The sequence below is a fragment of the Xiphias gladius genome, chromosome 11, assembly GCF_016859285.1.
Source record: "Xiphias gladius isolate SHS-SW01 ecotype Sanya breed wild chromosome 11, ASM1685928v1, whole genome shotgun sequence".
Lineage (NCBI taxonomy): Eukaryota > Metazoa > Chordata > Actinopteri > Istiophoriformes > Xiphiidae > Xiphias > Xiphias gladius.
In genome coordinates, this window is record NC_053410.1 from 14014037 (window position 1) to 14026136 (window position 12100).

A 12100-nucleotide genomic window follows, 5' to 3' on the forward strand; every position below is an offset into this window, starting at 1 on the left:
GAAATCAACGTGTGGATCAATAAAGTAGAGGTTTTGACAAAAATTAATTTGGGAAGCATGTTCACTGTGATGGATTACCTATCAAGCAAGTTTCTGCAAGTGGATTTTTTCACTCCAACGGAAGTAATGAAAATGGACGGCTGATAGGCTTTCAGGCTTTCAGAAATTTAATCAAATATGATACGCTTTAGAAAGCATGTGGTGGTGATGTAAAGGACTATGCAGTGTACTACATTAGTTTAAAAGACAAAAACTGAACTGGGGCTTGATTAAGCTTTAATCTTATAGATCAAAGTTCATGAAAACAGTGAGATTCGACATGCTTGGAATTATAAACTCTCCATTAGCAAACCTTTTTTTCCTAAAAACAAAAAAGCTACATGTTTAAAAAGTATACATTTTTTCTGGGTTGCCATGATGGATTCATTACAGTAACATTGCTTTAAAAAAATACATCAGTTCAACAAATCACATACAGACGAGTGACAAAGTGAAAGGAAAACCTTAACTAGAACAGAAACATAATTGATGCAGATTATTCCGTATGGAAGAACGCATACTGGGTCACGGTTTAATGAGTATGAAAATGATATGAATCTTACGCTATGGCCTTCTCGGTCACTAGATCGCAACCCTCCTGAACTTTTACTAAGTATCACTAGCATATTTCATCAGCCGCAGCTAAGTGAGCAGTCTATTTAAAGTAACATTAGGTCAGTTGGTTAAAAAGACTGTCTCCACCGGACTTTTTAATGATTCCATCTGACATGTTTTAAAATTAGACCCCTGTACACGGGGTCTTAAATATGTACTTGATGGCTACATATACAATATCGTGCTAAAAGACTAAAGCTGCATGTCTGAGGAAAAAAGTCTGCAAGGCGTAGAAATAAAGAAACAGCCTGGTTCTTGTGATGCAGAATAGAGCTTGTTGGTCCTAAAAGCCTAACATTACATACATTACTTGTAATGTATTTTCAAAAATTAATTTCCACTTTTAATTTTACAAGAAAAACAGAAAAGGCTTTTAGGTTGAGGACTAACCAATGTCTTTGGCAAGCGTGATGCTCTCTCGAGTGATGTTAGCTGGGAGTGCTGTGTGTGTGTGTGTGTGTGTGTGTGTGTGTGTGTGTGTGTGTGTAAACTTCCACAAATACAATAAAGAGTAGGACAGGGCTGCTAACGTCAGCCCACGCTCCGATAGCACCCACAGAAGGCTCTCACACTTTGGGGAAAAAGAAAGATGTGTGTGTGTGTTGGTTGTGGCTTTTTCTATATAACATAACCTGTAACATTTGAAACTGATGTAGTGAGTTTATGTGCTCCTTGGAAGTAATGTTTGCTCACGACTGTAGATAGTAAAGCATGACAAACCTTAGTTACGGTTGCTAAGCTATGGTTGTACCATTGCTGTTTGGGAGAGCAGTTTAGCCAAAACACCAAATGAAGTGTTTGTGTTATTTGGCCTAGCCTCGCTAATACAAATGGGGTGGACAAAATTAAAGAAACACGTCAATATAACACATGACAGTTCATCAGCACCACAAACTGCAGCCTCCAAAACGACCGTATTGAATCTAAAACAGTTTCAACAAAACACTGAACATGGCTTCCTTCATGGAGGCAGAATTTATCTCAGGACAGTTGAGTTAGACTGCGTTCTTTTGAGCTAGGTATACCCACTAAATCGGCAACTGAGTGTACATCATTTCACCGGCACAAACGCGTATTGCGTCTACATTAAAACACACAGTACCGTGCTATCGTGGCTCCTTCCTCCACACCCTCTTCTTGGTTCGTTGCACAAGCAGACAGAAACCTCGGGGCATTGTGAAAGCCCTAATGACATCATCAACCATAGTCGGCTACCTGCAGCAGTGTCATCCCACGGTCCATTCAGCTGAGCCAGCACCTCTGCTCGGCTGATGCATAGCAGCTGTCGAGCGTTCCCCCTCTCATCCCATACATTATAATTTCACTCCACCAGTGGAACACAACTGCGCACACACACACACACACGCGCGCGCGCTTGTAAGTCTGAGTAAAGAGGGCTGCTTAAGATCTGTAAGGGACATCAATATGAACAGTGTCCTTTCCTCCCATCACCTATGTTTTGTTTTTGTTTTTTTAAAATACTGTCATTAGGGTTTTTTCCGGCGAGGTTTATTTCACAAGAGCGTATGACATCATCCATAAGAGGAAGTCATTAGATCGGATCAATAGTCTATTGCCTAAGGATTAAGACAGGCCACGGTGGGACACAGTAGCAGGGCAAGGGACTGAGATAGGGCACAGTAAGCCGAGAGCGACGACAACACAGTACGATACCTTTATTATGTTATTACATTACAGCCAAGGTAGATATTGATACAACAAGACTAGCAGGGGACATATTCATGCCATAATAGTCCAGGATCAGATAACAAAGGCAGTATGGGTCAGATGCACAAAGTCTACACGTCACTGGAAGTCTTGTGGTACATTTGCAGCTGCCGTATTGTGGTAATATTGTCAATGTACTTTTAATTAGTTCATCAGAAAAATCAATTTAAAAAGAAAAAAACTTTCCAAGCTGACACTATAACAGCTGCCTAATAGTCACAGGGGTTCAGCGAAATCCACATCCTGAATAACTCACGCACATACTCCTGTAAAAGGGAACAGGATACGTATTAGGAATGATTTTTGTTGGCTGGAGACATTTCCTGTCTCTTTGCAGAATGCAATCAATATTATTTTAAGGATTAACTACCAGAGTGAGGATAAAGGGGTAAGCAGCTGACAAAGAGATGCAATGTGATTCACAGAACCACATCTGCAGGGGCCATTTTGAAACAGGTGACATCAAAAATACAAACTGAAATATATTAGGACTAAAAAATACTGGTTAGTTACTGTCACAAGTGGTTGGGTTAACTAGAACATTATCACATCTTCCAACAATATGGAGTTACTATAGAGGAAATACAGTAAAAGGAAGTGTGTGGATGTGTGTGCGTGTGTGTAAGTGTCTGTGCGAGACAGAGAGACAATGACTTGTGGGGGATTAGACTGTCTTGTTGATAAGGATAATCTACTTTCTTCAAAAACATGAAAAAAAAAAAAAAAAAAATACATCAATGTCTTAGGTCAACCTATTTTTTCCTGAATCAATTCATCATTTAAAAGAGGTACCGGTTAAACAGTAAGCCAGTTAACTGACTACTCGTTCTTCAGAAAATTAAATTGGCAACAAAACTGATAATTAATTAAGTTCCTTTTTCAAGAAAAGATGCCAAAAACTCACTAGTTCCAGGTTCTTAAATGTAACAATTTTCTTTTGTTCCTTGTCTTCTGTGATAGTGAATTTGATATCTCTGGGTTTTGGACTGTTGGTCAGATACAACATGACATTTTTCACTATGGTCCAACATTTTATAGATCAAATAGTTAATCAATAAATTGATAGATTAATTGATAATGAAAATAATCATTAGATGCAACCCTATTATGGAACACGCCGAGAGAAAATATCACCTACAAAACTAATAATAAAAAAAAGAAAGAAAAAAAAAAGTCAGTTAGCCCTGGCAAAATTAGTCAACACATAAAGTAAGTTCATTTTCAGCTGTACGCCCTTTAAAACATGCCGTATGTGATTATTAAGAACAGCTGTTGTACAGTTGGAACAAACCAGTTCGCCCAAACATAGATGTGGAATATACGAAGCAGAACTAAAAACCTTTTTTTGAAACTCTTCTCCAAGTCAAAATGGTTTTGGCTGTTGGTAAATTGAATTTGATTGAAAACGCTATAGAGGAGCACAATAGGTGCTGTCAAACCCGTCCTCTGTTCCATACTGTAAAATACCGGGGGAGGCACAATCACGACCAATTGTGTCAAACAATGACGACCGTTAACTGGGCACAAAGCTACGATCAGAGCCTTCGGATACGTTCGATTGCATTCTTTCCACCCTCAAATTACTTTCCTTAGAGCCTGTCTCTGAAGACAGAAAGTATGAGTTAATTTGCAAGTACACAATGGGACAGTCCATTAAGACTGCAGGCTCCTTCACTTGCTGTTTTAGAGGCTTTACAGACTCCGTCTCAGTCGCCCTCTTCCTCCTTTCTGGAACCATAATTATGGCTTTACTTTCTCATTTCTCCCTGTAGTCGGTCATGTCAGGACGACTGACTACTTCAGAGTCTCTTAACAGCTCAGGCTCTGGAATAGCTGAGATTTCTCATAACGGCAGAATGCTTGTTGATACTGGCAAAATCCCTCATTGTGAGCAGAGTCAGCCGGTGGTGAAAGGAAGATCAGGGCAGGAAAAGGAAAGCAGAGGGAGAGGAGCACACTGTCTTAAGCATATGACGTGATCATATTAAAAAAAAAAAAGGACTTTATTTTGAAAATAAGAAGTTGGCGTGAGTGCAGTCAGTGCCCCTGGTGTCAAATTTCTGGGGGTAAAAGATACAAAAATAAAGACTATAGCTAATTTTTCCTTTCTATCTTGACTGGGAGCAAGTTGACAAAAAGTGTAAAAGTCATTTGATATGGTTTTCTACATATTTTTCAGTCTGCTACGAAAAAAAAAAAAAATCCAACCCTGAGCATTTGATATCATTGTTGTAACTGAACTATTAATCATATCTGAGCACTCAACATGAAAACTTTGACAAGTTGAAAGCGGCTTATGAATAAAAGGCTGACTTGTCTTTTTTTGCCTTTTGTTTTTTGTGCTACAGCAGATTAAAAGCATTCCCAATTAATACATTTTTTTTAGGCCACGATTTGTCTTTTGATCAGCTCAAGTAGGAAACCAAGATTAGAGCCCCAACTACTTGCCCTCAAAAAAAAAAAAATTAAAAAAGGCCACCGTCCGTCACTATTGTTCAAACACTCAGCTGTGTCAGAAGCTTAAACAGTGTTTGTGTGGAAAAGGATACTACATGCAGTAATCCCATGTAAGGAGGCAGGATTAGCTACACAGCAGCAAAACGGGGAGAATAAGCATTGTGTTATCTGCAACTTTACTCATGCACTCTGCACAGACACTAATGGTACAACTATGCTTCTTATTGCAACAAGCCCACGGTGTCCTCCAGCATTGGGGAAGAGGTAACTGGAGGCTACGGTGATCTAACATGCACAGGCAGACGCAGCTGGCTCTGAATTTTGCCCCGACAACACCACGGTGACGCCTGCGTCATCATGAAGATGGTACTAATAGAAGAAGCTGTCTTTGACATGAGGCCAGGACCTGCTACCTTGGAACGAAGATGAGTCAAAGGTTCGGCCTCCTAGTGACGAAGTAAATACCACAGCGGGCATCCACACAGGAGGAAATGAGAACTGGAAAGGGTTCAAGTGCACAAGAGCGCCTTGCATCTTCAAAAAAAGACTTGTTCAAACTGCAAACGTGATTCGTGTGCACTGCAGCAGGTATGGCACACAACAGGAGTGTGAGCTGTAACAGACTGAGTGGAAGCCGAGCCCGCAGCCTAAGTGAAGACAGTTGTAATGTGCGAGCCAGTGAAACGATTAACAAATGAGTACAACCTCACTAGTCGCCGGGCAGAGCAACATTTTGCGACAGTCTCGCACAATTCAGCCGGAGCTTAGAATGATACCGCTGGTGGTGGTGGTGGTGTGAAGCAGTCAAGCTACGTGGGGTGCTCCGCCTGGCTTTATTATGGTTCATAATGAGGGAACATCCGGCCGGATGGTGCGTCTCAGACCCGAAGGCAAATGTGAAAGCAAGAGTAGCGAACGCTCTGTGAGACCAGGCGAGCTGCCTCTGTAGTCCATCGCGCAAATGCGACCATTAACGTCCCAGTCGATACTGGTCCAGTGGGATAAACTCAGAGGGGACAGACCCGCTGCTATAATCCCACTGTGACCTCTTGATTTGAGAGAAAACCCCTGCTTGGGCAGCGAGGAAGTCAAGAAACGTAACAATATCTGACGCTATCTTACTGATTCATCACGTCGGAATGCAGCAGGGCTAAGATTATATATCTTGGTGACCCGGTGCCCCAGAACCGCACATTTACCGAGGGTCACAAAAAGGCTCCGGAAACACTACAGTCACACAGTCAACACGACGTCTCCTCTTCAGTGGCAAAAACAAAGCCCACGTCGAGCGGACAAAGCCGAGCGATCATTTCATTGAAAACAGCGGGCGTTTCAGCCGACGCGGACGCTATTGCTGGTCTTTTTTTTTTTTTTTTGCTGCAGAGCGCACCGGTCGCTCGCTCGCATCACACTGAATTTCCATACCTTAATGACAGCAGGCTGCGGGGACCGACTGTCGGCTTCTACGGCGGAAAAATTAGTTTAAAAAAAAAAAAAAGAAAAGCAAATTCTCACACTATCACATCCCAGCACGGTCCAGGCGCACGTCCGTCCGTCCGTCCGACGGAACGCCAGCAGCCTCGGGTTTTGGATTCAATAAAGCGAGCGGCGCCGCGGACACGCAGGAGCCTCGGCGTGCGCGGACGCAGCGCTGCGCCGAGACAAATGTCGCTCCACAGTCCCACCGGCACAAAGAAGAAGACACTCACCGCCGTGTTTGGCCCCCGAATGACGACGGTTTGTTTATTTCATTACCCCCGCTGAGCAGCTGTGTGTGATGGTGCGTCACTGACTTCCGCTTTAAGATGGAGTGAGAAAAAAAAAAAAAAAAAAAACACGAGGGAGGGGGAAGGGGGGGGGGCAAAAAAAAAATAAATCAATTTAAAGGACAGGCGGCGCACGCGGGCGCACAGAGGGCTACTACAGAAATGAGGATGAGGATGTTGAAGAAGGTGACGATGACACTGATAATGATGATGATGATGATGATGAATGTAGGGTGGAAAAATGGAGCCTACTTGGGATGACGGTAAAATTAAAGCTGCACAAATAAATGTTTTTTGTTTTTAAAAAAAAAAAAAATAAAGAAAGAATGAAAAGTAGCCCCCTGTGTAATTTAAAGCCGCTGGCAGTGAAAAAGCCACAGAGAATAATCATCCAACTGCGCCGCTTTCCTCAGCTCTGTGAAGCGTTTGAGCAGCTTTTGAATTGTTTCAGTTTTCTGACCCACGACTTTGCTGTTTGCTTCAGTGTCACAGCTCGTATCAACCTGCTACCAGCACCAACAGGGCAAAAAAAAAAAGCTCTGGCAAGCCAACTACACCCTGCTTCTCCAGCACAACCAGCTGACAGTCGAACTTAAAACAACTGGCTGGTGAACATAATGGAGTGTTTAGCAGCTAAAGAGCCCCATATTTCTCTCATGCGTCGGGGCAGCGCGAAACAGATCTAAAGGGAGACTGAATGTTGGACTTACATTCATCATGTGGACACAAAAGACGATGCTAATGTTGCCACGTGTCTGCCTGATTCATATTTTGGCAACCGGGTTGTTTCGCCGGCCCAAAATAGCCAATAAATAAAACAAATTTAGGCAGCTTTAAAGCAAAAGTTCACTATTAGGGGAAATGTGTTTGTAAGCTTTCTGGTGGAGAGTCAAATGAGAAGATTGACATCACTCTCTCATATCTGTTCGTAAAATGTGAAGCTACGACCAGCAGCCAGTTAGCTTAGCTTAGCACAAAGATTGGAGAGAAAAGGGGGAGAAGGGGCTAGCCCAAAGGTAAAAACAAATCCAGCACAGCACCAAAAGAGCTCATCAATTAGATTTTTGTATCTTGCTTGTTTAATCGGGCTAAAGGGTAAAAACAGCAAATATCTGTTTTACTTGGGGTTATGTGTCAGACTATTGAATATCAGACTATCTTGGCCCTGAGTCCTGCCAAAGAAGTTGTCTGGCGCATTTCCCTGAAATGTCATTTCTACACTTTGTTTTTTTACTGATAACCATAAAAAAATGTTGATTAGTGAGCCTTTGATGTGCTGGTAAGTGAACTTTGTTACCACTGGAGAGAACCAGGCGAGCTATTTCCCCCTGTTCCTGTCTTTGTGCTAAGCTAAGATAACAGGACTGGTTGCTTCATATTTAACGAATAGATATGAAAGTGGTATCAATCTTCTCATCTAACTCTCTGACAGAAAATGAATAAGCATATTTCCCAAAACTATCCCTTTAAAGATGATGATGTGATGATGATAAACAAGATTTCTGTTATTACTCCAGACATTTCTTGATATACAATTAGTTTTAATGGATGATACACATGGATGATGATGATTTCTTATTACCTATACTAAACAACTACCAGAAAATAGCTCCAACCTGCCTGTATTAATATATTCTGGTGCAGTGCTCATTATTTCAGATGACGACTGGCCTGCCGTGTAAATCAAAGTGGGATTGAGGTAGCAGTGTGAGATTTAAATTGTCAGTGGACTTGTCGAAGCAACAGGACTGATCTATGGTGGTTACATCAGACTCAAGTTACTCAGCGAGTTAATGAATGGATCAATACAACACGTAGCGTAGATAGTGTAGGTGTAGCATATTACCGTCCTAGCTAGAGTCAATCAAACCATATACTGTAACGCCAAGAGAGCGCCTCACTAACAGTGGAGTATGTTGGGAGTGGCTCACTTATTAAATGAGGGAACAAATCCTCTGTTGACTTAAGGCCCTGTCTCCGTGAAACCTGTCATTGTGTTTAGGCTTATTACTAATGCGCAGTCTGTCACTCAGTCCACAGGGTGGGACAACTGAGCCTCTGTGCTCTGTCTGGACAAAGTGGGCACCTCAGAGATTAGTCTGCCAATTGTCATGCATGTGTCTCTGCGTCAGAGAGATACAGGCTGTTTTGCTGCATGGCATGGAAAGATTACGTGGCTTGTTGTGTTAAACGTGCGGAGAGGCAGGCAACTGTCGTGTTGATACTGAAACAGCCTTTTCACCACATTTACAAGTCTTTAGAAATCCAGATCTTAGTGTTACAACAGGGGAACAGCAGACAGAAAGAGTCACTTGCATGTAGTCTTTGACACTGGGTATGACTGGTCTACGCAACCCTACAAACCTCAGATTTCTCCTGAACAAATGATAACAGGCTGGGTTCAACTGGGAGGGCTGGATGGTGTCAGAGCAGTTGGTTGACATGCCAAGTCCCATTAAGTAGACAAGACAAGGTTCATAAGAAAGAGGAAGTAGAAAGCGATAGAGAGAGGACGTGGGAGGGAGCACACAAGTAGAAGAAGATGAGTTCGTCCCAGGAGGTCAGTGGCCTTGTCAGTAGGTGGGATCGGAGCTGAGGGAGGTGACATGGTCAACGATTGTACTTTGTGTGTTTTCAAAGAGTTATGATTTTCTTAGTTTGTGCTGCTCCTGATTTCTTACCTGGCACACTGAACCTGTCGAGCTGGTTGTGCCTGATCGTCTTGTGTTTTTTTCTCCCCTGCTGCACAAACACTAAGCACATGTGAGTCAGCGGTGTTGATGTTCTAAATTCACACAGTCACAGACACATTTCCAGAACAACACATCGCCGTAGTGGTAGTGAATTGTTTGTGTCCAGAAAGAGTGCAGACACCTCTGGAATAATTACCATGAAAAATGACTTTGAAGTATATTCGGTTGCATTAAAATTAGCAGATTTCTGTCAACCTTCTGTGTACTTCATTTTAGTCACATTCCTGAGGGTTGGTTTCAACTTGTGACCATGGTTACTTTCTATTTCAGTGCATGCAAAGGTAAGAGTTAGGGGATTAAGAGATTGTTTTGTTTTTCTCATGAAATAGTCTAGTAATTTTTGCAGATGCTGATTACAACACTACAGTATAAACCACAGTCTGTATACGGGAAAAGAAAATGTAGCTGTATTTTTAGAATTTTAGAAGCAATATCACACAAAAGCAACTGTTAAGTTTCTAGGCATATTGCTCAGTTTAACTGCTGTAATGAATTACTGTTAAATGGATTATCAGTAAACTGTAATTTATATTTAAAATGCTCCTTTCCTGTCCTGTACACATTTTAGTACCAAGTATGTTCACTGCCATCCTCACTGAGCAGGATTTCTCCTTCCAAAAGCCACGATTTAGAAAAAGAAAAGCATTGTTTTTCAGTCTGTGCAAAATATAGACTTGCAGCACTTGGCAGAGTTGCAAGAGGCAAGCTGAATATTCCTGAAACAGTAAGTAGATATTTGGGCGGTGTGTTTATGTGATACGGTGCACAGCAGCAGTGGAAGACTGTTCCACTGAAGAAACAACTGAAGGAAACCAAATCAAATACTCAGAAAAAAACCTGTACATATCCCAAAAGATACACTATGTTATGAAAATGACAAGAAATCCACTCTTAAGAGTACTCCAGCAATTTAGCACTGCACTTTCATAAAGTTGGGGGACTCACAAGACACAGATTTAAAAAAGAATGGTCGAATTCGATGAAGCAGAACCCAAAATAGTATGACTTTTTGCCCCTAATACGGGTCAGGCTCCAAAAACACTCTATCCTACACTTCCCATAATGCCCCCTTCCAGACTTGTAATACCCGTCTTTTAAACTCCACACCCCAGTTTGTTACGTAGGCTTTGTTGACAATTTGTAGTCTCCAGAATCAAGCCAAGATGGCAGTGCGATGTCCCTTCACTTGCTGGATTTTATGCAACTCTTTTCACCAGCGGAGTAGTACTCCCAGGAGTGGACACAAACAATTTTATTTCCGGTCTGAGACCAGTATTCACTTTGGGGTGGCACAGAAATCTTTGTCTTTACTGTTTTTCTGCCTGGTGCAGCACGGTTAGTCAAAAAGCCAATATATAGGTATTAACAGTGTTAAATTAATGTTCATCATCAAGAGTTATATAAATATGACATAAGGACTTTTTTTAAAACCCTCAATAGATAAATCTTAGGATGGTTAAAGGATGTTTATGCCAAACATTTGAATATATTATCCCAAATATGTCCCTATAATGTGGGCAGAATAGGGGCATGTTCACCTATCTGAAAGAGACAAGCAAATAAAAGTAGAAAAGCAAATGGGAAAATCAATACACACTCAAATAGCATTACGTGGATGCTGTGCACATGCTAAAACTTTGTGTCTCCACTTAAACTTGTTGAAAGTGTGAACAACAGTGCTAACATTTGCTAATTAGCAGTCAATACAGTACAAGTACAGCTTAGGCTGGAGGAAATGTCCTTAGTTTTGCAGGTATTTGGTCAAAAACCAAAGTATTGGACAAACTGAACTGAAAGGCGTAGGTGTATGTGCGCTCGCCAATGGAGTAGCCAGGTTTTAATACTCCTACTGTCTAGAAAATTGACTTTGACATGTCAAGTTTATTTCAAAACTGGAATTTTCATATATTGCATTGTAGGCTACATGACAAACTGTCAACAAATGAGTTTGACAGAAATGGACAGAAACTTAGCATAATAAAAATATGGTACTACCTGCTGTTGCACTGAGGAGTTTGAAATAAAATCAGCATGATGTATTTCTCTAAAATTCATCTTGAGATCCCTGTAAATTCCATCCTTTTTTTTTTTTTTTTTTAAGAAAAAGATGCCCCTCTCCATGTTGAGGTGCATTTTTTGTCAGAAGAGACTAGCAGTGTTTCAGCAGTATATGCTGCACAGCCCAATTATCTTGGATCAAAGCCTGACGACATGAAGGAGAAAAGTGAGAATAAAAACACTGAGATGTGAGTCAGGTCAGGGTTTGTCTGTTGCGCAGGAGCAGCATCAAAAATGAAGGCAAAGTGAATAATAAGCAGTGCTTTCCACTTTTCATTTGAACCAGCAAAGAAAGACAACATATTTGTGTTTTTGAAGACGGTGTCCTTAAATTCACTGCAACATTATCTGCACTCCGCTCTCGAAGATTAGTCTGTAATTTGTATGTGTGCATAGGAACAAAGTATTGCTTTGAATTTCTCTCCTGGAAAAAATTATCAATGTGCAGACATTGCATTTTAAAATGTGAACCAGTGGCAGAAGGCCCGCTGGGATCAATCCATCTGTGAACAGTCCTATCATAACCAGATCTGAAAGGTTTGACTGTGTAATGAATCTGAATTTTGGTCTTTGTGTGTGGAAAAAAAGAAAAAAAGAAAGAAAACAAATGCAAAACTAAAAAACACAAAAACATCGTATTTAAAAGAAAAAAAAACAACTTGTTTTTCGTAAGTGATATCCAAC

General features: G+C 41.2%; 1 protein-coding gene across 4 annotated transcripts in view; it reads right to left on the reverse strand.

Moving 5' to 3' along the window:
- Positions 1–6639, reverse strand: part of march8 (membrane-associated ring finger (C3HC4) 8) — an 82132-nt gene extending 75493 nt beyond the window's left edge. For 2 of the 4 annotated variants that reach the window (XM_040139466.1, XM_040139469.1), the window contains exon 1: positions 6549–6639. The gene's annotated coding sequence lies outside the window, so the exon portion shown is untranslated. The other 2 variants (XM_040139467.1, XM_040139468.1) reach the window with 2 other exon arrangements.
- Positions 6640–12100: the final 5461 nt, after the last annotated feature.